The sequence below is a fragment of the Oreochromis aureus genome, linkage group 16 (assembly GCF_013358895.1).
Source record: "Oreochromis aureus strain Israel breed Guangdong linkage group 16, ZZ_aureus, whole genome shotgun sequence".
NCBI lineage: Eukaryota > Metazoa > Chordata > Actinopteri > Cichliformes > Cichlidae > Oreochromis > Oreochromis aureus.
Genome location: NC_052957.1, coordinates 14,780,895 through 14,806,781, shown reverse-complemented (window position 1 = coordinate 14,806,781; position 25,887 = coordinate 14,780,895). Strand labels below are relative to the sequence as shown.

The 25,887-nt window shown below is 38.0% G+C and overlaps 1 long non-coding RNA gene across 4 annotated transcripts in view; it reads right to left on the bottom strand.

The window, feature by feature from the left end:
* The window catches only part of LOC120433412, a 101,503-nt gene extending 78,675 nt beyond the window's left edge, over positions 1–22,828 (bottom strand). For all 4 annotated transcript variants that reach the window (XR_005608536.1, XR_005608534.1, XR_005608537.1 and 1 more), the window contains exons 1-3: positions 22,510–22,828; positions 21,822–21,906; positions 17,143–17,220 (exon numbers count right to left, since the gene is read on the bottom strand). This is a non-coding gene — a long non-coding RNA (uncharacterized LOC120433412). The remainder of the gene's footprint in view (positions 1–17,142; positions 17,221–21,821; positions 21,907–22,509) is intronic.
* Between the last annotated feature and the right edge of the window lie 3,059 nt (positions 22,829–25,887).

Sequence of the window (25,887 nt, the reverse complement as noted above, 5' to 3'; positions counted from 1 at the left end):
ATTTTTGGAAAGTTTTGTCATAGATTTATGAGGGCTTAGCTCCCGTGCCTGGTTTTCCGCACGTATTGCCTTTCACACTGTCGTTTCCTAAGGCATGTGTCTACTTGATGGAGACTTCAACATTTTACTGAAAGGTATGATGAATAAAATGAATAGCATGTTCCTGCACAGAATATTGTTCCTATTATTTTGTAATGGTCTGATCTTTCAATTAAGTCTCTTACCATGACTCTTGATTTGCAGAATCATATTTTTACCACAGGAAACATTAAGTTTAAAATATTCAAGCAAGTGCGAAATTTAACTTCAGAGGTCTAACACACAACATCAAACTCAGAGCAGTCAACAAACTGACAGGGAGTGACTAATAGCTTTTTTTCAGGGTATAAATCCAATTCATGCCAAACAAAAATCTTATTTTGTTTCTGTAATGGTATGAACCGTATTACTGTGCATTTCATGAGATTCATTTAAAAAGGTGGAGCCAGTCTAGCACACAGCCTCTGCAAAGCCCTGCTTGCTGCCGTGTTATGGAGTCGCAGAACTCTGGCTATACTACCAGGAAATAACCACAAAGATGCCTGCAAGGCATAAACAGGAGCTGGAGCATTTCATTCAATAATGTAATCCATACTTTTAGGTAAAAGACTTAAATTCTTATGTACTTTTTTATTACTTGAGTGAATGGCACCACACATTTTTTTTTCCTGTCACATGTCAATCTTTTTACGCAGACCTTTACCAGAACTGTATAAATAAGTAGTGTTTTTACTGGTGCAAAGCAAATAACAAGTCACATGATACAATTTCAAGGTGTTTCCCATGAGCACAAGCTCCTCAAGATTTAGCACCTTTAAAGGCTAATACATCCTATTTTAGTACATTCATCTTTTTCTTTTTTGTAACCTAATGTTAGATACTATTATTAAACTCTATATAGAGAGTCTATAGCTTATGTTTTTGCCATTTTCTCAAGGCAAATTCTCTCTCCAGTGCAATACATTAATAGATATGGACAGACAATTATAACTCTCTTCAGGAGCATGTAAGAATGTATCTACCCATTCATTTTGAAATTTAGTACAAAAACACCTTTAGAGGTGAAAATGTTGTGACTGTGAATGTGAGCATTAAATATAAAAACAGAAGCACGCATATGTTAAAAAAAAACCAAGAAACACTGTGTTTATTTAGCTGCTCATATAGGGGATGCAAACAGCTCTATATGTATTTTGGTGTTCTGTAAATGCCAGGGAGACACAGCAGCATCCGTTGGAGTTAACGGTGCAGCACTTTTGTGTTCAGTAGCACAAATCATTAATCATGAGGCCGGCCATATTCTTGTAGTGCCTGTGCTTTCATTACTGGGCCTAATTAAACAGTTCTGTGAACTGGAATCTCAGATTCCTCTGTTACAGATTATCATTAATTATGGTGAAAGTGCTCAGAGATGTTGGACTCAATTATATTCTGCTCAACCCTGGCAGTGGGGTGATTCATTGTTCTGAGCACTCCACAGCCGTACTGTCTCTGCTTATCACCAACCTCCACTTTTGTAAATTGGGCTCTGCCAGCCAACAAACTAAGAATTATGTGCTGCTTTTTTCATTACAGACATGTTGGAGGAGCACAGACCAATTAAGGGTGGGATATTTTGTGTGGAGTGATGAGGCAGGCACTGGTGCAAGGAGATGGGGGTTGGATGGGGGTACTAAGGGAATGAGCTCACCACCATGCTTAAGTTGGGGCTTTATTGCCATGTGTGGAGCATCTCTCCACCAGGTCTATTGACTGATTATGCTAAGCATATTTTCTCAATATCTCAATGCTCTCAGTATTGTAATTGTAAAATTAGACTGTGGACAGATATGATATTGATATTTCGCTGCCAGTACTGTATACAAACACAGATTTCCAGTGTTGTGGAGAAGGGTTTAAGTGGAGATTTCTATTATAGTGGCAGCTTGGAGTGTGTCTAGCTGGGAGGAAAGTGATAACTTTTCATAATATTTGTGTATGACATGCAACTTTTTATGCAGCTGAACAATGTCAATATTACTTCTATGGTCTTATGCGGGGTATGTGGGGGTCTATGATGGAAACAGTGTATGAATGAGATTATTGGTCACCCTTTTTGAGGGTCAGAGAATTGAGAGGAAAATCTGAATCAAAGGGAAGTCGACGTTCCAGTGGTAAGCTTAGGCCTTAGTGGTTTGTACAATTTCATATGCCACAGTAGGTAGTGATTTTAATATATATGAAAATCAGGCGGAACTGTGTGCAGGTGTTGCTTATAATATCACCAGTGGGAGATTTTACAAAGCAGGGCTGTTTTTGTTTCCTCCCACTACAGGGCTGTCTCAGAATGACTCAAAAAAAAAAAAAAAAAAAATCTGTCTCACTTCCATTTACTTCAAAAATTAACACCTTGTGGTAAAAAGGGAGAGATGTGAGAGGAAAACAAAGCCCAATCTGAAATGTCAAAATTTAATTTCACAGTATCTTTGTTTTCTTCATAGTTCCTTAAACTATGGCTGATCTAATCCCATAATTCCCTCGGCAAAGGGGCAAGAAATGGGATTTTTCCTTCAAGTGACATAGCACCAGCTCATTGAAAATGTAATGCACTACTTCCAAGTCACAGGTCAGCTGGCAATCTGAATTTTAAAAGGACTGTGAATAATATTCTGTTTTATTTTGAAAATGAACTTTGTGGCCTCCATCCTGAATCCAATATATGTCTTAATCTTCTGGGCTCTTGAAGCTCACATCTATGGAAGAAGGCCTTTGACTCCTGAACCTAATAAGGAAATCACTTGTTTTCTCATCCGTCTTCCCAGTTTTATAGGGCCCGACGCAAAACAGTCTTTTATTTTAAAAGTATCTGATGAACTGTAAAATATGTGTTATATAATATCGAGGCGTTTCTTCACCTTTCTATGTACAGAAAAAAACATTACTCAAGAGAGCCAATACAACACTAATCTGTCAGTAAATTCAATGATAATATTATTGTCATCATCATCATCGTTACCATTTTTAATTATATTTTACAAATTCAGATGGGGTCTCTTTTCCACAGTGCATCCTAAAGATGAAAAGATTATCATTTGGGCATTTATTGTTATTCTGAACTGAACGTGGCTGACAGTGGCAGTGAATTTCAGCGTTAATTACGCACTAACCTTTTCAGAATGGATATTTAGACATGCTGTGTCCTGCGACTCTGAATGTTTCAGAAATGAAAACATCCAACGACCGATCAGTATCTACTCACATTAGCATAGCGTTTTAAAGCCCAGTGCCCTAAAACATGCCACGGAAATCCTCTCCTATTTATCTTAAAATAGCCACTTAACTTTGACTGACACTAATTCTTACTACATGAAACTGTAGAAACCCCTCCATTTCCCCCTTCTGTCTCTGTCAGAAAATTACAAAAGACAGAGTTTGTGATGTCCCCAGTGTGCAAATCCTTTTATTCTGTCAGATTACAGCATTTGATATGACGTAGTGCGGCATTCTGGCCTCACATGCCTGCCAGAAAGAAGGGACCTGTCAGCAGCAGAGGAGAGCAGTGCAGATCATCACTCTGACTGATCCACAGGCCCAGAGACTGTCATCTCCTCCGACTGTACAAGTCAACACAAATAAAAGTGAGGAAGCAAAAGCCATAATGACTGGGAGAGATCCAGGCTCATTGTGGCCATTACTTTTATTCAAACCTTACAGATGACATGATGTGAAAAATGAGCCTGTGTCTAGTCGGGTGCCCATTAGTGAGTGAGCACATTATCTCCCCTTTTTCACATTGAATCTCCTCCCTGCATGCAGTGGCAGATGCTCCCGAGGAGTCACTCACTTTTATGGGCTTTTGACTGCAGTACTCTTTTAAATACAGGGGCCTCCACTAGGCAGAGATGATGTATGGCTGTCAGTGCTCTTTACCTCACTGACAGATGCCTTCAGTGGATCCCTGCTTAAACCTTCTGTCTAAAACTAACGGGGACAGCTAACCTCTTCCTTCACAGAGCAGACAAGCATGCATCAAATTGATTATTGCTGGAGAGGGGGTGATTTCTAAAAAATCTCTATTACCAGACAATTACAGTGCAATTTACTTAAGTACAGTCTGAAGGCAATCATGAAATACAATTCCCCAAAACCCAAATGAGTACTATACTCAGAACCTAAAAATTATAAATATTGAATCTATTATATGGAGTATAGGAGAAGATAAATTTGATTACCACAAAATGAAGATGGACTAGTGGCCCACACAAAAAAGAAAAAAAAGGAAGAAAGAAGACCCATTGAGGAAATGTTAAACCTCCTGATGCAGTAACACCACTAATCGTTATCAAAAATCCCCAAGATGATGAAGGAAAATCAGTTACTTTGTCAGATTACTATGTTTAAGGTGCATGGAAAAGACTGACAGGAAGAAGAAAAAGTGCTTCTCCTTCCTTTCCATCTATCTAGGTGGCAAATTCATGTGGTACACACATTTAGAAAAGAAAACTTGTTGCTTGGAGATATTTCAACCTATTTTTTGGCACATTTTCCAAAGGAATGAAGCAAAACAAATTTACAAAGCCTCAACTTGGATATGAATTCTACAAATTTTTTCAGTGAACAGACATAACGGCAATTCTTCGCAGACTCTTGCCAAAAACCTCCGTCTGATCTTTTAAGGGCTGATGAAATGAATATGTAAAAAGTGGAATTTTAGGAAAATAAGAAAATGTGTGAAGTGAGAAATAAACATAATGTCAGCTGAGAAACATGTGAATAAATCCCCTTTTTCATTCCCAGTGGCCAGTCATGCATCCGTGTACAGTGTGCTGCAGTGAGCAAATATTCAGCAGCATGGAAACCCCCAGAGAAGGTGGAGCTTATTTTTAAAATAACAAACTTTATTCTACAATAAGAAATACATCTAGATGCGGTGCTACAGAGCAAAGCTCAGAGGTTGTGTTCGGTGACAGGGAGCCCTGGCTTCTCTCAGGCATGAGTATGAACCAGAGCCGCTTGGTTCAATCTAATCTCTGACAAGAAACAACAAGCCTTTGGGACACCCCTGGGGTCCACCTCAACACCACACAACATCATAAGCAGCTCAACTCAGAGGGTTAGATCTACTGTAGCTGTCAGGGGAGAAATATGTTTCCATTTTACTACTTCAGTGGCAAGGAAGACCATACAAATGCTCCTCTATTGCCTTCACTATTGCTCACTCGTTTGAATCTCTCTTTTCTCTCTCTTTCGCCTCTGTCAGTTTTCTCCCAGCACACATACTCAAGGGGTTCCTTGGTGACTGCGTCCCATTACTAGCAAATGACAGCTGCACAACAGAGCTGAATGTCCCCAGTGATATCACTCAGTTCACCACATTCCCAAATCCAGAAGTGTGCAGGATAAACAGGATTTGGTAGTTTCAACCCAATTCACTTCTGTCTGTTACAAAAATCTCATATAGTAATTTGAAAAAAAAGTTGTTCCAGGGATCAACAGTTATGCAAAAATTGTTATAAGATGTTAATACTTGCTGAAAGAAATTACAGCATTTTATCATTCCCTTGTCCAACACACACAAACTTGTCAGCTGAGTAATGTTAATTTATCAAAAGGTGTCAATACTTGTCAGTGAAGTACTAAAACCGAAGATATGCAGAGAGCAGTTATGCATACTTAGTTTCATAATTTTTAATCAATTCCAATTAGTATATTTGCAAATACTGACAATATGAATGGTATGTCAACATTGTATACTGCAGTATCTAGGCCATTTTTTTTAAATTATATGTTTATAATTATTACTGATTTCAATAAGCCTATTTCAGTAAGAGTAAATGTAAATTGATGATAAGTCAATTGCAACAGGCGGTCATTAATTTCAGCAGCAAGGTGACTAGGTGACCATTTTATCTGGTCACAGACAGTAAATTTCAGTACCACGGGGTAATGTTAATACCATCAGGGCAATGCCTGTTATGCACAGAAGGCTTCACAGTATAATAGTTTAAAGACGCAAGTTACTGTTGACTGTTCACATTGTTCACACTGTTCAGACAGTCTGTTCCACTGTCAGTGTTTATCCAAACATACTAAGTTCCAGTGATTCCACAAGGATCTCAGGCATGATTGTGTTAATCACCTGACACACCTGATTTACCGATTCATTTTCCCCATTCATCTTGGGCAAATGTAGCGACAGCTTGCAATCTGTTTGTTTTGAGTTGTCAAAAAGGAACCAAAGGCATGTATCAACACGGAATAAATGCTACTGCAAGATGTCACCAGCTGCACATGAGATGATGAATTGCAATCATATGTTAATCAGTCGAAGTTGCAGTGATGAGTTGTTTACATGGCGTTCCGTCACGAACCTTGGGCTGCTTTATAGATATGGGTTCTCAAACTGACAGGAGCAGGTTGCGCTTTGTGGTACTAATGAACAGCCTTAACTTTTTTTTGTTTTGTTCTTTTTATCTTGTTGTTTTCCAGCACAATAGGAACAACTAAAAATGCATTTATGGATTAAAAAGTGTCTTCAATGAAAAATTAACTAAGTTTGCTCATGCGATTATAATTACTTTCTTTAAATTTGGCCACTTGTTATTGTTGTTACAAAATGCATGCACGACAAGCGCTGCTAAGACTGCCTGACAATACTGCAAAACAGTAGCGTTTTCATCCTTCATCACTCACTGTATTTCTCTCTGATGTGCATGCAAATCCATGTAATGTATGTGTGTGTCTGTGCGTGTCTGTTGTGGAAAGCTGGCCACAGAGCAAACAGCAGTAGGTCCAGCAACAAGGTCAATACTAGCGTAAGTACCTTTTTATTTCCCTAGCCTCCCACAGTGTTAGATCCCACAGTTTGTCCAGCAAACGTACTAATGACTGGAATAGCCTTTCTGCTTTACTTTTGGTTTCCATTGGTAGGAGAATGGGCAGGATCTAGCTGATACTTTAGTAATTAGGTGACACTAATATGACAACACATACACAATCTGTAGACTAATATTGAGATAAAAGGGAATTAGGTACGAAAATCAATATCTCAGATATTAAAACGACCTTAGTATATATATTAACAATATTTTAGCACATAATTTAAAAAGAATATCTAAAATATAATTATTCTCCTCTATTATTAGTATTCAATAACAATATCTCAGAAGTGACCTAACAGTACCAGAAATTTTCTTTAAAAATAAATGTGGAGCTGCTTGGTATGGTTGATAAAGCAACATTATTATCAGGCATATTTTCATGCAGTAATTAACAGCACACTACTTGGCACCATTGATGGCTCTGCAATCTTGCATCCTGTCCTACTGGCACAATACAACTTCTGTCAGTCATCTAAAGTGTACAGTAATGCTGGGGGGTTATATTTGATGCACTGGTATATTATTTCTTCAAATGCTGCTATACAGAAACAAGCAAAACAAACAAAAACACCTTTATGTTTCAGGAGGTGTAAATGCATTAAATTACTTCACGCCAAGAACACCATGCATTCAGAAGCAGCCTGTATTAGCTGCACACCTTTTTTCATCATATCACAAAACAACTGACATCAGACTTCAAATTAATAACCCACAATAACACAACAAGGGACACTTCATGACACACAACAAACTTACAATAATTCTAAATTTACAAAATTGCGCTCCCAAACTGAATGCTGGGTAATGCTAGCTAGCCAGGTAGCATAACAGCATATTATATATCTCTGGGCTAAGACTGTTGCAAGACTCCCTTTTAAACACTGTGACACATTGAGTATTTTTTTTCTCCACTCAACTCTTTTCATTCTCCAGTCTTATATACTGCTGCTGCATGTCATTAAATTTTTGTTATGGAAAAAAAGTATTTGATGTTTTCTGTAACAAGAGATAAGCTGAGCATGCTGTTCGGATGTTTTATGGATTTGAAAAATATCATAGTTTTATTGTCATTTCTGGTCATGCTGCATCTGTGCCGATATTATCGGCCAGTAATCATTTACTGATCTATTGGTATCAGTATTTAACTGCCAAGAAATGAAAGTAAAGAGGAAACAAGGAGAACGTCTCTCAACAATGTTATCAGTGTTGTTGCACATTTCGTCCACCAGAGGACACTGCAACTTCACTGTTGGCATCACATGTTTTTGAATACCACAAACACAATAATCAGCTAATCTGAATAGAAGCAGGTAGAATAAATAAACAGCTACACCTAAAAAATGTAAGAGAAATCTGTTTATAAAAATCAGTTAAGAAAAAAAAAAATAGTCCTATATTTCATAATATCGGATTTTCAAAATCACCAAATATCGGTATCAGTATCGGTCTTAAAAATTCTGTATCAACTGGGCTCTAGAGGACGTGGCACTATATGGCATTACATTTAACCAAAAAAGCATAACAGGCAGAAGGTTAAGCTTTGTGTCAAACATTTATTTTTTGATAAAAGACTCAGGGTAGAATATTTATGAGTTTGCTTGGGTGATTTTATTTTAAGCTATTTATGTTTCATTTCTTTTTATGATGACATTCAAGTGTTTAGTGAGCCATTGTAAACCTTTATAAAGCCACACTTTTGCAGGAATAGTAATAATAATAATAATAATAACAACAGTATTGTGACACACTGAAACTGCCAGAACCTTAAAAAATTACTGTGATGTCAATTTCTGCCCAGCACTAATGCACAGCACACTGCAAGTGAAGTATAGCGGCAAAAGCACATGAAGTTTTTAACTGTTAGCTGATGCTGCCTTGAGGACTTGATCAATCCTGCTTAATGAAAATAGCCATGACTCTCTAAAGGATTTATTAAATAAGTGAAAATGCAAACAAGGTAATATTTTTAGAGAACTGGAAGTGACAATATAACGAAAGTAATTATAACAGTATATGAAAAATGCAGCGAGAGGCTGCTGTGTGTAAATAAATTAGAATCAAGAGTAAATAGAAACATCACAAGCACAGACACACTTATAAACTATGCTACAACTAAATTGCTTCCACACTCCATGGGCTCAATATGCGATTTAAAAGAACCTAGCGGTGGCAATATTCCTCTGATATGGTGTTTAGTTTTAATAGGAACCCTCAGCTCAAATATGAGCTGACAAACACAGCAAGACAAACACAGTCTCTCTCCGGCAATGAAATATACACTATCAAATAGACCTGTACCTTTTTGAATCCGCCGTGTGGGTGAAACTAAAGCGCAGAACAAACAGCATTCTGATATGGCTTTGAGGGTGATAACAGCGTCTGACAGGGTGGAGAGAGCAGCCTTTGGGCTCGGTGCGAAAACACAACCTGTGATTGACATGATTCCCTGGCCTTAGAGAAGTTTACCTTTTAATAAGGGCTCAGAGAGGCCCTCTCAACAGCCTAGGCTCTCACCGACAGCAAGGGACGTTTGGGGAGGTGTATGTGCATATGTATTTATGTGTGTTAGGCTTATTTGTGTGCATGTGTATCGACCCACATGTGTATCTGTGCCCACTTGTAGCAGATTTCAATCAAGGATTTCAGCCATGCCCAAATATCCCTTCTCTTTTGGGCAGAGTTGTTTGAAGAAAATGAGTGGATTCAGGATCAAGAGCCTTTCTGGAGGAATTTAAGTCTGTTTGAGGATTATGACTTCTTCATCCTGTACAAAGCCTGCAGAGAGAGCTATATGCTAGCCCTTGGTGGCCGGGCTTAGCAATGCATTCCAGATTGCGATATAGAAGAGATAAAACCCAGGAAAGACATCACGGTGTTGGGCACAAATCTGCAAAATAAACAGGGAAATCTGAACCTTTCCAATTTTACTGTTCAATAATTCTTTCATGGTCTTAGAATATGCATGCTTAAAAAATGTTACAGATGTGCTGTAATAGGAGGATATGTGAGAGGGTGAAGAAAGTTTTTCTTAGTAACCTCAAATAATACTGATGAAAACACTGCTCTTTAGCTGATAAACATAATTGCAAGCCCGCTTACTGCCTTCGTGAAATCCTGCAAACATTTCTCTGTACTTCTGACTCATGGTTTCCTCTTCATGCCGGGGCTTGTTTCTTTGAACTCAACAAACCGCTGCAAAAGCCACACCTCTTTTCCTCTGACTTATAATTACAATTATCACGCCAACACATCCCCTGCCAGCTCTGCTCAGCATCTTCAGGTTTCAGCCAGGCTTCCTGCAGCATTGACAACATGCCGGATCTATTTCTGAGAGATGCCACAACTAACCTAGCCTCCAGTGAAAGCCACAGTGACTGTGAGGGCCACCTCACATAAACTTCAGCTGATGAGAAAATAATGTCTGCACCGCGGCCAGCTACTTCTGGATCATCTCTGGAGCGAGCGCTGCTCAAATCTGTCATTATTTACCCTGTTTACAGCATAACCTGAAAGCAAAACAAGAAATCAATAGAAAATGGGGACAAATTACTGTAAGCATCAATATTTAAGACAGCTGAGATAAAGGGCTCTGAGCTGGTAATAGATTCTTTCCATTTACCATAAGCTTATTGAGAAGAGGGTTTGTCAATTGCTGATAAGCCCATTAGTTAGTTGTTGATAAAACAATTTAGTATCATTAAAGCTTTAAATATAACAAATAGAGCTTGTTAAAAGATAAGATTAATATCTAGCAATCATGTTGCCTCTCTTTTCTGGTGCATTTCTTTATTTTGACATAAACTTCAATGTAATTGTGTAGCTTACAATGAGAAAAATCCGCCAATTTACAGCAACATTATGCAGCAAAATCCACCATAAAAAGGTTGTTATGCAAGAAATGATCCAACTTCTGACACCAAGTTGCCTCAGACTCTGACATTACAGAACAGAACGTCAATCTTGCCTGTCTACCAAGAATAAGGAATATTACCACCAACTATTAGAATGTTAAGACCATCATAAAGTATATTATTAATACATTGCACACCCAAATGTCCCAAGTAATTAAACAGCTTAATTTTCCTTATAAATTCTACTAACTTGAATTATTTGAGTTCCTGGGACATTTTCTTCCTATTTAAGATGTAACTGATTGACTAAGCAAAAGATACTTTTTGTTGTTGTTTGGACCGTGTAAGGAAAGTTCTGGTTTTTGCATTAGTAAAATATTATGCATCTTTTTCAAACCACGTTGTTGTATGTTTGTTCCATTCTGTTTTCTTTTTATTTACTCAGGCTGTGTTTTAGTACCCTAATGTTGGATTAGAGAAGCAGTGGCACCATAGGTGGAGTGACACCCCTTTGCTGGCATCTATACAGAGAAAATTATTTCTGATCAGAGAAATTCCATGCATGACAAAAACAAAATCAGGATGTTGATTTTACTCATGCTACAGTTCTTTTGTGTGTTTGTGTACCTTTAAACCCATGGGGCATGACAATTAAAATGATCATGATAAGTAAAAATTAAAATGCAGTATGTAATCCAAGTACTTCAGTTCTGAAACCACTCTGAAAAACCTGACTGAATTGGCTTAATTTTTTTTGTTTTTGTTTTTACAGTGATTTTGAGAGTAAACATGCTTTATTCAGCAATAAAAGACACATAATAGAACACACACATAGATAGCCAAAACCTCCTAACACTATGTGAATCTCAAGAGTGCTTTGCTTTGTTGTGAAGGTTACCTGACTTTGCTTTACCCCAGAGCAAAGAGACTCAACTCGCTTCACACTTACATCTTTTGTTCTTGATCAAGTTTACTAAACCCCGTACAAAACGCAGCCAAACACTGAAGCAAAGCGATCATCCTGGGCAAAGGAAGCTATGAACGAGCAGGAAAGAGGAAGTAGCATCTCCAACAGACAGTCGCAGCAGGGCACGGACTAACTATAGCCACATCAATGACTAACTCTCACAGCAAGGACACCTCCCTTCACTTTGAAAAGAAAATAAATTAAACAACAAAGGGGGACACTGACATTCACTGCCTTTCAGTTTTATTGCACCAAATAACTACTCGTCATACGTCCAGCACAGGATCATTGTTAAGTTCAGTCCATAAAAAAACAACACGAAGAAGAAAAAGAAAAAAAACATTTTGAGAACAAAGTTTTCTTCCCAGCTGGATGATGATTGCTTTATGAATTTGTGGGTTGATGTAGAAAAAGGTTCCCTCATCTCCTGGCCTAATATGGTCATTCCAACACAGGAGGACACCCATCTTTGTACTTCTTCATGCATTACATACACAATCAATAATGGAAAAATATACACTGTGAAAGGCCTTAGTTGCACTGCCTACAAGCGGCATTGATTAATGATTTTGTGCCAGTTATGACAGCAAGGTGCATGCAGTGAAGAGAGTGGAAGGCCTTTTTAATAGTGCAAGGAGAGAATTAAATCAAACCCAGGAGGGCCTCCACTGGAAAGGAGAGATGCTGCATCTCTCTGCTCTAAATCACAGCTCTACTTAAGCCCAGCCTTCTCTTTCCCCATTTTTCTACATTATCAAAGGAAACCTGTCACTGCTGTCTATGGGAAAGTTTACAAATCATGATTTATCAGAGAGAGGATCTCTAAACACCTGTGTGAGAAAATAAGCATCCCCTGCATTATTATTTATAGGCCAAAAAGTTTGTTTAGTCTTCCTTTGACTTGAGAAAGCGTTTCAAAACTTTGAAATCCAAGTTTTGAAAAATGTATTTAAAAAGCATTTGATTCCATTTCTGTACCTGCATATGTCATGTCCAAACAACGTCCCAAGTCGTTAAGTCGTCAGTGCAAAAACAAGCAAAATGCAGCGTGATATTATCCCAGAGTTGGCAAAATTAAATTTAAAATACCACAAAAACAAATTAGTACATAAACAAAATACCTGTGGAAGAGAAGCATCCTTATTTCTAACATGTTTAGCAGATTTATAACCTCTATTTTCTTTTCAAAAAGCTGCAGATTCTCAAGTAGCCATGAGTCTTTATTTCTAACAAGATAAGGGAATCCTAAGGACCCTCCTGGGTCTGCTGTTAGAGATGCACACATCACACTTTTAAAACCTAGAATCCATACATTTAGCTCAGACATCTCTAGAAAAACGATATTTTAAATACACAGTACATTCTGAAATAGTCCACTACTTATTTTTAAACCTTTATGTCTTGAGAGCCCTGAACCACAACCCAGTTTTGAGACACTTTGTGCAGTGCAAACCGACAAAGCCGCAGCAGCTGGGGAGAGAAAATCCTTCTTACTGGCCACCAAGGCCAGTTGCTACCAGAATACTCCAGAAGAAAGCGGCAGCCCGAAAGCCATATGAAGAGAGGAGACAAACCCAGGGTGATGAGCACTCAGTCTGCTGTCTTCTCTTTGTTCCTAATACAGAACTTTCTCCAGGCATGAGCTTTCTCAGTAAGATATATAAGAAAGAATAACCACAGTGCTTTGTTTGTATAGAAAATACATTAGGATAAGACTGCTGCAAATGTCTGAAAATGCCAATGGGAATTAGTGTGTAAATACACATTGTTGATGGGAAACTGATATCATTAGAAAATATATATATATAATAAAAATTATATATATTATTTTAACAAAGACTGTAATTAAATAGAAAATACACACTGTACACATGTGCACTTAACAGGAAGCAGATGTAACACAAACACTGAATATGAACATTTTTTTCCTTTTCAATTATTTTGTTCCATTCATATTTCAGTTTAATAATTAATAATAAAAGAAAAGATTAGGGTAATTTTTTTATATCAATACCTAAGAGTGTGATGTGAGCTGATTTGTGTTGTTAGGTTAATGGCCTGTGCATTTCAAATGTTTGATAGTAACATTTCGACTAGGTATAGACATTTTCATAGAAGACAACTGGACTGACTATAAATGAACAGAGCTTTAAATCCACCACACTAATGTAAAACAGTTTCTTTGAAATTTAATTTTTTTTATAACCATAACCAAAGCAAATATCAGTTAAATAATAATTTCATCATTTCCCAAACTTTAAACACTGACTAGGCCTGAAGGTTAAAGAAATCAAAAACTCTTTTACTATTTTAAAAAATGTTAAAATGTTTATACGAGAAAAAACAAAAAAAAACAAGGGCTTTGGAAAGGGGAAAAAAGCAAACAAGAAAACCGTTGCTCTAAGGGAAGTCCAGGCTGTAAATGTGCACAATATTCCACATTATATACATGTCATTTCAGAGTGCGCTCCAAGTGACGCAGTGTCAAATCTGTGTGACAGATTTAGGTGAACGCTGGTGAAGGGAGCTCTGCATGGGGAGAGCGGCTTAGGGCTGACTCAAGCAGCCAGTACAAGATCTCCAGCAGGCAGAAAGGAGCCCTTCTCAGTGCGGAGCAGATGCCTGTCCAGCCCACCAACACCGAGTGCCAAGCAATAACCTGACACCATTGCCATCTTCTGACTATATTCACACATGACTCTTGGTATATATTGTGTATGGCGATACACTGACAAGAAAAGAAAATGCAAAGGAAAATTTAAAGCTGCTTCAAAAGGCTAAAGTCGAGTGTTCTATAGATAAAACCAATATTAGGAGTTTTTTTTATTTTAGTAAGATTGAATTGGTTCAAAAAGTTAATGCTTTTCGTGCTATATAGAGAGATGTGAACTGAGACATGTGGGAAGGTTTCATACAAAGAGCCAGTATGTTGATTTATAACGTAATGTCTCCCTCTTTAGGTGGATATTGTGCGAGTCTTTCAAGAGTCCAAAACAAGAGGATTTGATTTTGATTGAGGAATACTTTTGTTTTTTGTTTTGTTTTTTTAATAAATAAAAAGAAAATCTGTGTTTGTGTATTTTTTTTTTTTTTTTTCATAAAATGTTTTGTGTTTATATGCAGTGAAACTTGAATTTAAAAATGTATCTGTGGACATTTTAATTGATGATGAAATTTAACAGGTTTTTTTTGAGGTAGAATGCAGTTGTTTAAGCTAAAGTTTAGATGTAATAGTGCTCTGAGAGCATGACGCTGGGAAGTTCATTCTGAAATCTGGGAGCTTCCTGACATCTAGTGGACAAAATCGAGACTTCTCCCAGGCTAGCACTAGGCAGCTGCACTATAAATACAATTTTAAAGGGTAAATTTTCCATTAACAGTGCATATATAGCCAAAATATTCTGGCAGCTTGCAGATACCATTTATGAGTTGTTTTTGTTGTTGCTGTTGTTGTTTTTAAAGCTTAAACAAATGTTTAAATTCCATTCAGACATATTCATCACAATAATAGTAGAGCATATAGTATTCTTAGTACTTATTATTTTTTTAATACATTATGAATCGTCTTCCGAATCTATTACATTCACCTTTATCATACATATAGCTACAAAGATAATCTACAAACATAATAATAATAATCTAGGAAGACAAATGAACCCAGGATAAATACACACATATAGAAATATGAGATACAGGAGATTGTTTTCCAGCAATAAAAATCTTTTTACATTTGAAAAACATGGTGGTGAGAGCCTGTTCTCCTGTAACCACATGGGCCAGAACAGCTCGCAGTTATTGACTAACAGTGAAAACAGTGAAAATGTCAGAAAATCTGCACAAAAACAATCGTTCTATCAAAGAATGGTCAGAGCTAATATTTTGGAATCGCCAACTTGTAATTCAAAGTAGGGCTGGGCCATATCATACCGTTCACAGTAATACCGATATAATGTTAGGCAATGATAAGAAAATGAAATATGGCGATAGAATATGGGTAAAACACCCATGCGCAGTGCCTTTGTTTTCATACGCACATGGTGGAAAAAGCATGGCGGCGATGGAGAATGACAAGGGCGAAAGTGGATCGTTGACTGAAACAGATGAACCAGAATTGGTTTGTAAAAATGCTGCAACTTCAGTGGTGTGGAACTGGTTTAGCTTTCGTCCGTCAGATACACACCAAAGCACAATTTTTGGTAGAGCATGCTAGCGGGCCGTCGTCATTACCGTGTTTTTCGGAAAATAAGGCACACCTAAAATCAATCCTTTGATTTTTCTGAAAAATAGACAGTGCCCCTTATAATCCAGTGCATCTTATGTATGAATTCTGTATGCTTACTGACCTCAAACCGATTTTATGTGGTACACGCCGCTCGAAAATCTGTCAAAAAATGTTTTAGTACGACTTTGGTAAGCTACGAAGCCGCACCGCTTGATGGATTGTCGGAGCATTACGGCTACCGTAGTCAGGAGCCTCGCGGAGTAATACGTACTGTGCTTCAACATAATATTACCGTATTGTGCGTGTATAACCTCTTTTTAAGTTTTGTGGATATTATACATGGTTAGGATGCTCAGGATATGTCGGCCCATTTCCACTGGAAATACCTTTTGGTTAAACTGTCAGCAAGGAATTTGCATTTGCACTGTTACATTTTTATATAGCTTTAATGCACATAAGCAAAACTGCTGCCTGTGAAAATACATTGATGGGGTTCTTTTGCACTAATAAAGTTGTGGAGTTGTAAAGTATTTTGTCTTGCGTCAATTATATCGTCAGTTATATCGTTATCGCAAACTTTCAAATATATATCGTGATAAATATTTTGGGCCATATTGCCCTGCCCTAATTCAAACCCTAATGCAATACAAATGTGAAAGCGCCTCACAGAAATGTGAGAGAGCCAACCAGCATTTTTTTGAAGCTGGTCAAGGATCACTGTAGTACTTTAGTCAATGTAAACAAAAAATAGGCCCAGAGACCCAATCTGTAACCATCAAGCTACCAAAGGAAAGATTTGTACAACAGTTGCATGCAGTTGCCCTGACAGTGAGTACTAAAGTCCCATTCACAGGCCTAGAGAATGATCAGTAACAAGAATGACGGCAGTCACTAGCCATTGGTTGCAAAGAGGTATATGGTGCTGTACCGAAAATCTCATAGTATACACAAGCTGATAAAACTGCAATTGGTTTGGTCACTAGCCTGTTGCTGCGGTCACCAGTAGTTTGTATAAATGACACTGACTTTCTGCAAACTGACACAAAACTTGCCAAGCAGTTCTGAAAACACAAAAGAAAAGGAGAACGTTCACCTTCAAAGTAAAGGGGAAACTTTTACTTTGAAAGTAAACATTCTCTGCTTCTGGTCAGTGTCAATTTCAAGAGTCACTACAGCTCATAAAGTAAATAGATTTTTTCTTACCAGAGGTTATCATGGATACGCCCTAAATTGGTGGTTAATAGGCTCCAACTCCCCCTGCCACGGACGGATGGACAGATGCTGCAGGAATAAGTATAAACAGAAATGTATGATCTTAAAAGCCTGACCATCTTTACCTAAAATTAAAGTTGGTTAAAGACTCAGTTAATCAGTAAAGTTGTAGTTTTACAAAGAATGTACTTTAAATGTTTTTTTAAACATTGTTCAAAATATATCATTCATCAAGCGTTCTATATTAAATTATTATGGGACAGTTTAGGGTAAGTTAACACCAATTTCACTTCATGCTGGCCAAAGTAATAATGCAATAATAATAATAACAAAATACTACTACTACTACTAATAATAATAATAAAACAAGATGGTATATTTGAAACTATTAAACAGCCTACTGCTTACATAAACCGCTGTATAAACTGTTCTACATTTAGTATGACATCTCAGTTATTGAATACAAGATTATTTTATAGCTAAAATTACTGTAGGGCTTCATTTTGGTTTGGGCTGTATATCAGCCACAACATATGCAACTAACTCAACTAATAAAGCAGTCATTACCTCAATAATCAGTATTAATAATTAAAAATTGACTAAAAAAAGCCTTCGTTCATACTATTAGGTCTAATAACTCTAAATTAAATGCAGCTGCAGAGAAGCTATATAAAATGTGTCATCTTGCAAATATTGAATGTTTCAGGAGTTTCATTTTGTACTTTTCTCCCAAAAGTCACCTTGACATCAGTCCTTCTTCTCACTGAGACAGAGCAGCAACATTGGATAGATGGAAAGCAAAGAGGACAGAAATAGAAACTAACACAAAGAACTCATTTTGTTTCGTAAGTAAATGTAAATTAGTCTTACATTCTGGTTTTAAAAAAAGGAGTAAAAATGCCTAAAGGCCTACTTAAGATAAGCTAGCAGACTGTTAAATTAAGTTCAACTTAAAGCAGTCCAATTAGCCACTGCAATTTGACCAGAATATTAAAGAAATTCAAATTAAAGTGTGGCTAGGTTATGTAAATTAGCTAGAATGCGAATTATTTCTATTTTAATGTAGTTATTAAAGAAGACAGGTCCACACATAATCATCCATTCATATTAATGCTTCATTTGAACACCATCATTTAATGTTTTACTGTAATCACCTGGTCATTTTGAAATATTCTAGCAGCTTATGCACATGCAGAGACACAGACACACATAAACACAGGTGGGTACAGGTTACCAGTCTATCACAGGGCTAAGAGTAAATCATTTCAGTAAATCACGTAGTTTTTGTGTGACTTTGTTTGGGTACTGACAGCACTGGTTAAAGCAAACAAAGTGAAATGAAAAAGAAAAATCTTGACCCTAATGGTCTTACTAACTACAGGCCGATCTCCAAACTCCCTTTTATTTCCAAAATATTGGAAAAGGTCGTTCTAAAACAACTTCAGGCATTTTTAGATGCAAATGGTATAAATGAAAAGTTTCAGTCTGGTTTTAAACCTCGCCACAGCACAGAGACAGCCTTACTTAGAGTTTTTAATGATCTTCTCTTAACTGTTGACTCTGGCTATTCCGTGGTTTTAGTTTTACTTGACTTGACTGCTGCTTTTGACACGGTTAACCACAACATTCTTCTATCAAGATTGGAACATGTTGTTGGTCTCAAAGGTACGGTTTTATATTGGTTTAAATCCTACCTCTCAGAGAGGTCGTTCTCTGTTGCTATGGGGCAACACTCCTCGGCTTCTGCCCCTATTTATTGTGGTGTGCCTCAAGGGTCCGTGCTCGGTCCTGCTCTTTTCTCTTTGTACATGTTGCCGTTGGGATTAATTTTTAGAAAATACAACATCTCCTTTCACTGTTATGCCGATGATATCCAGATTTTTTCACCTCTGAAATCCGATGTGTCTGCTTCTTTGCAACCTCTGTTCAACTGTTTGCATGAAGTAAAAATTTGGTTATCACATAATTTTCTTACATTAAACGAGAATAAGACCGAAATCATAGTCTTTGGTAGTCACACCCCGCTAGACCAGTTGACTGATGCCCTAGGCCCTCTCGCTAGCCATCTCTCGCCCACTGTAAGAAACCTCGGGGTGTTCCTGGATGGCTCTTTTAAACTTGAGAAACAGGTCTCCACTGTGGTGAAAAACAGCTTTTACCAGTTGCGTCAGATTTCCAAAGCAAAGTCGTTCCTTCCTTTAAAGGAACTTGAAAAGCTTGTTCACGCATTTATCACATCCAGATTGGACTACTGTAACTCCCTCTATTCAGGCCTCCAACACTCTTCTCTTTATCGGCTTCAGTTAATTCAAAATGCAGCTGCGCGTCTTTTAACAGGTACAAGAATCCATGAACACATAACTCCAATTTTAGCCAAACTACATTGGCTCCCTGTTAAATATCGCATAGATTTTAAAATTCTTCTGTTCACTTTTCAAATTCTGAATAATTTAGCGCCCAGCTATCTCTCTGACCTACTCCACCTATATAAATCCCAACAGAGCGCTTAGATCATCCAATCACTTGCTCCTTGCACAACCTAGGTCTCGAATGAAGTCGAGAGGAGACCGGGCCTTTGCGATCGTGGCACCTAGACTCTGGAATAACCTCCTGTACATATTCGTATGGCGAGTCTATCCAGTCTTTTAGATCTCGTCTTAAAACTTATCTGTTTACTTTGGCCTTTGATTCTAACTAGTTGGCTGATTTTAGCTTGTTGTGTTGTTACCTATTGTTTGTTGTCCTATTTTATTGTTTGTTTTAATTGTCTTGTGTTTTGACTGACTGTGAAGCACTATGGTCAACACTGTTGTTTTAATATGTGCTATATAAATAAACTTTGATTTGATTTGATTTGAAAGTATCCTAGCTTGGTTTGTTAATCTGTGAGTTGAAAGAAGCTTTTATTTAGACTTAATCGAAACCACAATCTTTTCGTTAACTATACCAATGTGGATTTGACCACAGACTATCAATTTCCAAATTCTGGTCTCTAATGTAAAAGTTTGTACACCTCACCAGCACGCCTAAACCCACCATCGACTCTAAGGCAGTTTATAGATGTGGTACTTCTTTCATTCAAAACATAAATTTGTCATAAAATGGAGTCCAGCCAAAAGTTCCAATGCCAGCACAACATAATTGGGAAAGTGATTTCTGAGAAGTGGTTAAAATTATTCTTCAGAAATGATTCACTGAAAAACTGTTAAATAATGAGACAGTCATTAGTGCTTTTCTTGAGAGATCCATTTAATTCTTACAAGTTGCTAAGGGCCACTTAGATACGCAACTTCACAGGATTAAAAAGCATGTGTACCACCTCTTCAAAGAATGGTTCTGACACGTGTTGATAGCTGGGTGAACTTTAACTCCATCTGTTAACTGGAATTAGTTATAGCTGTACTAGAGTCTGCTAGCCCTCTGTTAAATGGTGAAATGGACCTCTCCACTGCCTTCGTGCTTGTGGTGCCCTTTGGAGCAATTTGGAGTCATTTTACAAATATATGGCCTGCTGTTTGGTTCAAACTGTCCAAGAATTTTACTTTACTTGAAAAAAAGAAATAAAAATGAGGGACTTTTGTTAGCTGTCCTTGATTTTACTTCTACTACTACTTTCCAGTAAGGGTGGCAAAAGTACAGACTTCCTTTACTTAATTAGAACTACAGATACCTGAGTTTAAAAATACTCGATTAAATATTGAACTACTGAAGCAATTTATTTACTTAAGTAAAAAAAGTACAGGCTCTGAAATGTACTCACAGTAGGAAAGTAAAAAGTAGCTCTTTGAATGACAGTTCTAATAACCCTTTTTGTAAAACAGTAACTGAACTTGTGCTATAGTAATATAATATAAAACAATATTAGTACATGGAAAGGAAAATATTATTTCAATCTAAATTCTAATTCTCACGAAAGCTTCAATCTGTTATGTAGGACTCATATGGTGAAAGAGATTTTTTTTTTTAAACAGCTATTTTCTGTTGCCTGTGTTGTAGAGGGTGACTCTGCCTCCACAACTAAACAGGAAAATTTGTACAGTCAGGGGTTACAGTTGGATGCCTCAGCATAGGGAAGAGAATCACAACTCACAGTAATTTCTAATGTGAGCTTCAACTGGTTTTCTTAGTGTACATGCTGTGATCAACTGACCTGCTGCTCTTTGTGGATTTACAAAGCTAATTTCAACAATATGTAAGCAGTTTCATGAGCCAGCTTGACTGATATCCATCCCCTAAACTGACACTATACTATTTATACTATCTTTATGCTAGATAATATACAGTTGGTATAAAGTTGCAATTCAGTTAATTAATGGAAGCATCATCAGCGTAAATGCAAATTTATCTCTGCTACACTTGATGTAACCAAAATCTGACCATCAGCACCACAGCCACTGTGTGTCAGTCCAACACAGAGCTTTACTGTGAACTCACCACGGTATTGCAAACTACCCTGTTCATTTTGGAAAAACCTACCCAATGTTTCCATGCAACACTGAATAATAAAGTTAGTATAGTTTGTTTTGCAGGACTTTTGACAAAATGAACATACATAATTTATCAAAACACATGATATAGAAATCAAATATATGAAAATTTTAAAAAGTCTGTAAAAATATTTAAAATTTTAATCTGCAGATTTAAATCACGTTTGACTGAGTAGTCCTTACCATTAAATACAACCCTTCTCTTCCTCTCCAGTCTTTCTTATCTTTCTCCAACTCTGATTGAAGTTAGCTCTTTTTCTTTCTCTCCCTGTGAAATACAGCAGATGGACTTTTAGCTAGCAGCACACTGTGCGAGAAACTGCACACAAACAGTTTGCTGAGGTTTCTTGAGCAGACAGAAACGTTACATTTGAAATTACAGTATCGCCTAATTTTAAAAAAACTCCCCTCATGCATCCCCAATCTTCTGTAGAGCTAGCTAGATGCTAGTAGCGCAAACACAACTTGGACACCTACACTCCTTCCTGCCTCCTTTAACTGCCCAATATAAAAGTACGAATGATACTGTTGAAACTAAAGTAACAACTCCGCTTTAAGGAGTAGAAAGTACAGATACGTGTTTAAAAATGTGGGGAGTAAAAGTAAAGACTTGTCAATAATGCTCAAGTAAATACAGATACCTGAAAAATCTACTTCGTTACCTCCCATCTCTGGAAGTATGAAATTACTTCCGTTGTAAGTTTCTTCACTTATCTGAGGGATGGGGATGCACCCTACAACGTGCTGATTTTAGTTCCTGTGTTCAGGATGGTGTCACCCTTACACTGTCAACACAACTTTGCACAGACGGAACGCTGACTCAAAAGTAACCTAAAATCCAGAATGATATTAAAGCTCCGTGATTACTGACCTCAGCCCAGCAGTCAGACCATGAACTTCAACAGGCAACGAAGGCAGTGATGAGCAGTCAGGTTTGTAGCATAGCCTCCATTTCCGCCTGTTCAGTGCATGTTTCTACGGAATCACTCTGGATGTCGCTTTAAAGTCTCGGTGGGCTGGTTTTAAACTTGGCTTTTTGTTGGCCGTTTTGTGTCCACACTAAAAACTAACAGACAGCTATGTTCCCTCATTAGTCCTCCTCAGCAACAATTATGTAATCGGCATGACTGAGGAGGACACTGAGCAGATGCGCCTATGCAGGTCAGACTTTTGGTAGTACTCCTCATCAATGTTCCCTCTAAGCTGCGCACGTGCGCAATTGCGCACTGTTGGCACGGTCTCTGCGCAGAGAAAATCTGCGTTGCGCACACAAAAAAAATTCTAACCTGAATTGAAATTAAAGTAAATATGTGCCAACACCGGTGTTTTAGCTAGCAAAGCGGCGTGGCTGATGTGGAGTTAAGCCACATTAATGACAACGTGTACAACCATTGGAGATGTGAGCAGGACAGACGGAACAATTGACGGGAAAAGTGTGGACTTTATACCAGTTTTTAAATTGTGTTGATAGGCCACGTAAAACCAGAGTTATGATAAAAAAAAATGCAATGTTTGGTTTTCTTCCTGAATACTATTGTTGTTCATATTTATTGCGGGAAGAAACGGTAAAAACGGTGTTTTATAAGGAAAACGCTAGAAAGCACTCTCCGCCTGTGAGCAAACCAAAACACCCCCCACCCTTTCCCACTGGTCGAAAAATGTACCATGTCGACCAATCAAAACATGGCATCTAGTTGTTAAGAAACGGGAGGAAGTTTTAGAAGTGACGGCGGTGTTTTGAGATGTAAGAGATTTGCGACGTTTAGCGCAAATCTTGTGTAGTTAGTGTGTAGTGTAGTCAATAGTTTTGTTGTGTGTGCCAGAACAATGAGGCGGCTGCTGAATGTTACAGGTGTTACAGGAGTGATACATCTGTTGTCAGGCCTGCAGGTATCAGGCTGTTGTTCTCCTTTATGTCATAGTGGACAGAAATTATTTTTTGGAGTGGCACAAATAATTTGTGTGGCATCAGATTTGATGCAGAACAGCTGATTGTTCTGTAAATAGTTTTAAATGTTTGTTTAAAAAAAACCGCCTTGGCTGCATTTTTAGGCAAACAGCTGCAAAAAACTTTGTTGTTTGCAAAACTCAGTTACTTTTTTGAAGAAGTAACTATATAATTAATTGCCCAACATTGGTCATTATATACTGTATTTTGCAGACAGAGTTACAGGACTCTCTCCCGGACCACAGACTCATAATACAAGTCAGAGCTTTATTTTTTTTAAAAAAAAGAAAGTTGTGTTTTCAAAATTGGAGTTCAAGTTATTTTTACTTCCAATAGTGTTAACATACTACACAGGTCATGAACAAGATTTTTTTTTAAACTTTCATTGTAAGTGGGCTAAAGCAGTTAATTAAAAGTAGTCTAACATAAATGCTGTAATTTGATTATTTTAATAAACCATGTAACTTGGATGGATTCAATGCTGGCGTGACCACAGTGCACACGTCTGCTGTTGCTCACAGTGGTCCAAGGGATCGCTCAGGGAGTTTGTGTGTTCGCTCAGACACATGAAAAATTAGAGGGAACATTGCTCCTCATAATTATGCAAATTCTCATGACCATTGATCAACAATCACTGACCAAAACCCACTGATCAAAGACCACTGATCAATGGCCATGAGTACCATTCACAGAGATTTGGAGAATGGCTGCAATCACAGCATTGTAAGATGGCGAAAGATGTACCCTTAGGCCCCCTCCTCGATTCAGAGATGGTCTTTCCCTTTTCACGTAAATGGCCTCCTTGACTCCGTGCTCAAACCAGCGTTCTTCCCTGTCCAGGATGTGTACATCCTCATCCTTGAAAGAGTGTCCACTGGCCTGTAGGTGTAAATACAGGGAGTGCAGAATTATTAGGCAAATGAGTATTTTGTCCACATCGTCCTCTTCATGCATTTTGTCTTACTCCAAGCTGTATAGGCTCAAAAGCCTACTACCAATTAAGCATATTAGGTGATGTGCATCTCTGTAATGAGAAGGGGTGTGGTCTAATGACATCAACACCCTATATCAGGTGTGCATAATTATTAGGCAACTTCCTTTCCTTTGGCAAAATGGGTCAGAAGAAGGACTTGACAGGCTCAGAAAAGTCAAAAATAGTGAGATATCTTGCAGAGGGATGCAGCAGTCTTAAAATTGCAAAGCTTCTGAAGCGTGATCATCGAACAATCAAGCGTTTCATTCAAAATAGTCAACAGGGTTGCAAGAAGCGTGTGGAAAAAACCAAGGCGCAAAATAACTGCCCATGAACTGAGAAAAGTCAAGCGTGCAGCTGCCAAGATGCCACTTGCCACCAGTTTGGCCAGATTTCAGAGCTGCAACATCACTGGAGTGCCCAAAAGCACAAGGTGTGCAATACTCAGAGACATGGCCAAAGTAAGAAAGGCTGAAAGACGACCACCACTGAACAAGACACACAAGCTGAAACGTCAAGACTGGGCCAAGAAATATCTCAAGACTGATTTTTCTAAGGTTTTATGGACTGATGAAATGAGAGTGAGTCTTGATGGGCCAGATGGATGGGCCCGTGGCTGGATTGGTAAAGGGCAGAGAGCTCCAGTCCGACTCAGACGCCAGCAAGGTGGAGGTGGAGTACTGGTTTGGGCTGGTATCATCAAAGATGAGCTTGTGGGGCCTTTTCGGGTTGAGGATGGAGTCAAGCTCAACTCCCAGTCCTACTGCCAGTTTCTGGAAGACACCTTCTTCAAGCAGTGGTACAGGAAGAAGTCTGCATCCTTCAAGAAAAACATGATTTTCATGCAGGACAATGCTCCATCACACGCGTCCAAGTACTCCACAGCGTGGCTGGCAAGAAAGGGTATAAAAGAAGAAAAACTAATGACATGGCCTCCTTGTTCACCTGATCTGAACCCCATTGAGAACCTGTGGTCCATCATCAAATGTGAGATTTACAAGGAGGGAAAACAGTACACCTCTCTGAACAGTGTCTGGGAGGCTGTGGTTGCTGCTGCACGCAATGTTGATGGTGAACAGATCAAAACACTGACAGAATCCATGGATGGCAGGCTTTTGAGTGTCCTTGCAAAGAAAGGTGGCTATATTGGTCGCTGATTTGTTTTTGTTTTGTTTTTGAATGTCAGAAATGTATATTTGTGAATGTGGAGATGTTATATTGGTTTCACTGGTAAAATAAATAATTGAAATGGGTATATATTTGTTTTTGTTAAGTTGCCTAATAATTATGCACAGTAATAGTCACCTGCACACACAGATATCCCCCTA